Below are 5,940 nucleotides of genomic sequence, written 5' to 3' on the forward strand. Positions count from 1 at the left end.
GGGTGCATAGAACAATGATAATCTTGTAGGTGTTTTTCAAACAGGTTATATGTCCCAATCATTTTGGAATTATCTAGTAATTTAAAATCAACAATAGAAAGCAGTTTGAAAAAGAAAAAAAAAAAGCCTGATTTGAATAAAAGTCAGATTAGGAGAACTTTAAACTTGGTCCAACTAAGAGGGGTAACAGAGACAGAAAATAAAATTTTAAATCTTACAGTTCTGTGGATGAAGGGATTATACACTCTAGTCTAAACATTTACAATGTAAGATACTGAGGACTAGAGGAACTATATAAAAACTTTGAAAGTTTGAAACTCAGAAATATGAAGCAGATATGATTATAGCATATACTTTCTATATATATTTAACTCTAGAAGCTGTTGCTTAAGGATAAATATGGAGAGATGAATGTATGAGTAGATGGATGAATGGATGGATACGCATTTTATTGTTGCTTGTTTTAAAGTATTCATAATAATTTTCTGTAAACCAGGGTTAGATACAGATGGCACAAAGGGCACAAAAGAAAAATAAGGTTCTAATGGTGTGCTGCATGGTTTTATGTCAACTTGACACAAGCTATAGTCCTCTGAGAAGAGAGAACCTCAATTTATAAAAGCCCTCCATAAGATTGGATTGGACACAATCCTATAAGGTGTTTTCATACTTGGTGATTGATGGGGGTGGGACCAGTCCACTGTGGATGGTGCCATCCATTGGCTGGAGCGAGCTGAGCCAGCAGCTGGACAAGCCATGATGAACAAGCCAGCAAATAGCACTCCTCCATGGCTCCTGAAGCTCCTGCCTCCAGGTCCCTCTCCAGACTCCTTTCGATGATGAATAGCGATATGAAAGAGCAAACCAAATAAACTCTTTCCTTGTCCTGGTGTTTCAGCACAGCAATAGTAACCCTCACTGGGACAAATGGAGACATCACTTACAGAGGCCTCTGGCAAAAGTCTGATACTAAAACCAAGAATCTGATACTAAAACCAAGAATTGATTTTCTCAAAGAACCAGCTCCTGGTTTGGTTGATTCTTTGGATAGTTCTTTTTGTTTCCACTTGGTTAATTTCAGCCCTAAGTTTGATTATTTCCTTCCATCTATTCCTCTTGGGTAAATTTTCTTCCTTTCATTCTAGAGCTTCTAGGTATGCTGTCAGGCTGCTAGTGTATGCTCTCTCTAGTTTCTCTTTGGGTGTACTCAGGGCTATGAGTTTTCCTCTTAGGACTGCTTTCATTGTGTCCCATAAGTTTGGTTATGTTGTGGCTTCATTTTCATTAAACTCTAAAAAAGTCTCTAATTTCTTTATTTCTTCCTTGACCAAGGTATTGTTGAGTAGAGTGTTGTTCAGTTTCCACATGAATGTTGGCTTTTTATTATTTATGATGTTATTGAAGATCAGCCTTAGTCCTTGGTGATCTGATAGGATGTATGGGGTAATTTCAATATTTTTGCATCTGTTGAGGACTGTTTTGTGACCAATTATATGGTGAGTTTTGGAGGAAATACCATCAGGTACTGAGAAGAAGGTAAATCCTTTTGTTTTAGAATAAAATGTTCTGTAGATATCTGTTAAATCCATTTGTTTCATAACTTCTGTTAGTGTCCATGTGTCTCTGTTTAGTTTCTGTTTCCACGATCTGTCCATTGATGAAAGTGTGTGTTGAAGTCTCTCACTGTTATTAGGTGAGGTGCAATGTGTGCTTTGAGCTTTATTAAAGTTTCTTTAATGAGTGTGGCTGCCCTTGCATTTGGAGCATAGATATTCAGAATTGAGAGTTCCTCTTGGAGGATTTTACCTTTGATGAGTATGAAGTGTCCCTCCTTGTCTTTTTTGATAACTTTGCGTTGGAAGTCAATTTTATTTGATATTAGAATGGCTACTCCAGCTGGTTTCTTCGGACCATTTGCTTGGAAAATTGTTTTCCAGCCTTTTACTCTGAGGTAGTGTCTGTCTTTATCCCTGAGATGGGTTTCCTGTAAGCAGCAGAATGTTGGGTCCTGTTTGTGTTTCCAGCTTGTTAGTCTATGTCTGTTTATTGGGGGGATTGAGTCCATTGATGTTAAGAGAAATCAAACAAAAGTAATTGGTGTTTCCTGTTATTTTTGTTGTTAAAGTTGGGATTCTGTTCTTGTGGCTATCTTCTTTTAGGTTTGTTGAAGGATTACTTTTTTGCTTTTTCTAGAGTGTACTTTCCATCTTTGTGTTGGTGTTTTCCCTTTATTATCCTTTAAAGGGCTGGATTTGTGGAAAGATATTGTGTGAATTTGGTTTTGTCATGGAATACTTTGGTTTCTCCATCTATGGTAATTGAGAGTTTGGCTGGGTATAGTAGCCTGGGCTGGCATTTGTGTTCTCTTTGTGTCTGTATAACATCTGTCCAGGATCTTCTGGCTTTCATATTCTCTGGTGAGAAGTCTGGAGTAATTCTAATTGGCCTGCCTTTATATGTTACTTGACCTTTTTCCCCTACTGCTTTTAATATTCTGTCTTTAGTGCATTTGTTGTTCTGATTATTATGTGGAATTTCTTTTCTGATCCAGTCTATTTGGAGTTCTGTGGGCTTCTTGTGTGTTCATGAGCATCTCTTTCTTTAGGTGTAGGAAGTTTTCTTCTACAATTTTGTTGAAGAGATTTGCTTGCCCTTTACATTGAAAATTTCATTCTCATCTACTCCTATTATTCGTAGGTTTGGTCTTCTCATTGTGTCCTAGATTTCCTGGATGTTTTGAGTTAGGATCTTTTTGCATTTTCCATTTTCTTTGATTGTTGTGTCCATGTGTATGGAATCTTCTGCACCTGAGATTCTCTCTTCCATCTCTTGTATTCTGTTGCTGATGCTCACATCTATGGTTCCTGATTTCTTTCCTAGGATTTCTATCTCCAGAGTTGTCTCCCTTTGAGTTTAGCACTGTTCTCCTGTATTTCTTTAAGTGAGTTATTAATGCTCTTCTTAAGGTCTTCTACCACCATCATGAGATATGATTTTAAATCCGTGTCTTGCTTTTTGGGTGTGTTGGGTTATCCAGGACTCATTGTGGTGGAAGTACTGGGTTCTGATGATGCCCAGTGTTCTTGGTTTCTGTTAGTAAGATTCTTACCTTTGCCTTTGGCCATCTGGAAATCACTGGTGTTAATGCTCAAGCTGTCTCTTGTAGCTTGATCCTCCTGTGATTCTTTGAGCCTCTGTCAGCACTCCTGGGAATCCAACTCTCTCCTGAGTTCCAGTGTTCAGAGCACTCTCTGCAGGCAAGCTCTCCTCTTTCAGGGCAGGTGTCCAGCAATCTGGAGCTCTCATCCACTTCCTGAGTTCTGGGGTCAGAACCCTCCCTGTAGGCCGACTCTCCTCTGGCAAGGAATGTGCCCAGGGTTCTGGGTCTCAGCTCAGCTTCCTGGCTGAGGATGAAGGCCCAACAGGACCCTGACCAAGAAGCTCTGTTGCTTCTATCGCCCACATGCTCTTGGGTGATCAGGAGGTCCTGGGTGTGCTAGGGGTCCTGTGGTGTGGAGAGTCCTCTGGTACCCTAGATACCCTCAGCCAGGTTCATGCAGAAGGTGGCAGGGCTGGCCCTGAGCTAAATGGATCCCAGTCTCTGGTCTGCATTGTTCCTTTGTCCCTGTTCCTGCTGGCACAAAACCCTCCGCAATTCTTTGGAGCTAATGTTGTGTTCCACTCACCCATGATCCTGAGGTGATCCTGAGGTCCTTCGACATGGAGAGCACTCTGGAGCCCTTAGAGGCCTCCACTGGGCTCAGAAGGAAGATTGTAACTTTAATTTTTCAAATCCTATTTTTAATTATTGTTCTTAAATGCTTTGACCTCCCTTGTTCCCCACAACCCACCAGAGGTATTAGGGTGAGTGGACCTGTTTAGCAAGGTTCTTTGGAACAACTCCTGTCTGTGTTGTCTGGTGATTGGCAGTTCAGTTTACAGGTCAGCAGGCAACTCAATCCACTCGAAAACACTTCACAGATAAACCAGCTGTCCAGCTCAGTAGAGTCGGGTTAGCAACAGAGGTGATATGACCTTGTAGAGACAGCCAGGCCTCAGCCTTGGCCCCAGTCAGCAGGAGGGACCAACAGGAACACCAGGAGGAGTTCTCAACTGTGCCTCTCTCAGGGAAGCAAAGATCAGTGAAGACTCCAGACCCAAAAACATTGCACAGCTAGCTGTACCAGCACCATCAAGACAAGCTCTGTCTCTGTCACTCTGTGGAGTCCTATTTATACCCTCCAAACATCTCGTGTCTTTCTCGTGCCTTGTCTCAGCATGGGTCCTGTCTCAGCACGTGCATCCAATCAGCCCCAGTGCTTGGAAGTGGCAACAACCTGCAGCACAACATCAGAAGTTTTTTTGATGTGTTTTTCTCTATGGCTTCTCTGACAAATGCAGCTCAGCTACACAGTGTTAGGCAGACCAATACCTGTGCATCATTAGCAAAGCATCTCCCATCACATGTCCTTTCACAGGCTTGCTTTAGCAGAACATCCTCTCTTCTGTGTCTGCTTCAGCAAAACGTCCCTTCACAAGTATGCCTTAGGCTTTCACACCTGTGTCCACTTTAACAAAACATTCCTTCACGTGTTTGTCCCAGCAAAACACCATCCAACCGACTTTCCAAAGAACCCATAAGTTTCCACTTTGGGTAATATTTCAGGATCTCACAAATTTCATTTAAAATAAAAGTTCCCGTTGCTAACAAGAAATCTGAAATTCACTGTAGGTGTGTAGAGAGCAAACACACAGTGGGGGAAAGGCTGCTTAGCTGCATGATGAGCAGTGTCTTAGCGTGTGCTTGTGGACCACTGATGCTGCTTTATGTCTGCCTTTTCTTACTTCAAAATGGAGAATGTTACAGATATTTGGTTTATCTGAATTTTGACTAAAAGTTACATTTCCGTTGTTACCTACTGAATGGAAGTAACTTACAAAAAGTAGTAACCACAATGACAGAAGTAATTAAGTCTCCACTAGATTTATGAAATGTTCTTTTTACTGATGAAAGAAAGCTTGTTACATGGAGACGAAATGGGTTGCTACATACAAAAAGAAAAAACGTGCCACTTATAGATTAATTCTGTGGAACTGTGTCTCTAAGGTGCTTTTTTAATATAATGTTTGCCTAGATTTATTTTTGTTCATTTTTATTGGTTATTTTATTTATTTACATTTCAAATGTTATCCCCCTTCCCTGGCCCCATCCCCCTGCTTCTATGAGGGTGCTTCCCCACCTGCTCAACCACTCCTAACTTAGTGCCCTAGCACTCTCCTACCCTGGGTCATGGAGCCTCCACAGAACAGAGGGACTCCTTCCCCAGTGAAGCCCAATAAGGCCATCCTTTGCTACATATTCAGTTGGAGCCATGGGTCCCCCCATGTGTACTCTTTGGTTGGTGGTTTAGAAGGGGGAAGAAGATAATCTCGGGAAGTAGAGATAGAAAGGGATCTGGGAGGGAGAGAGGAGGGGGTCCGGTTCAGATATGGGAGGAGATGGGGGAGAAGTACAGAGGGTCAGGATTTTGAAAGAGGTATGTAGTAGTGGGGGAGGGGGAGCTGGGGAGAGGCCAATAGAAAGTCCCAGATGCCAGGGAACTCAACAGGGAGGACATTAGCTGAAATATCCAACAAAGGGGAGAAAGAACCTGGAGAGACCATACCCACTGGATAGACATGGCCCCCAGTTGAGGGATGAGGCCATCCACCCACCTCAAAAATATTAATCCAGAATTCCTCCTGTCAAAAGGAAATGCAGGAACAAAGAGTGGAACAGAGACTGAAGGAAAGGCCATTCAGAGACTGCCTACCTAGGGATCCATCCAATCTGCTGACACCAAACCAAGACACTATTGCAGAGGCCAAAAAGAGATTGCTGACAGGAGCATGGTATAACTGTCCTGAGAGGCTCTGAGAGAGCCTGACCAATACAGATAT

The sequence above is a fragment of the Mus caroli genome, unplaced genomic scaffold (assembly GCF_978045245.1).
Source record: "Mus caroli unplaced genomic scaffold, Mus_caroli_1 scaffold_14, whole genome shotgun sequence".
Taxonomy (NCBI): Eukaryota; Metazoa; Chordata; class Mammalia; order Rodentia; family Muridae; genus Mus; species Mus caroli.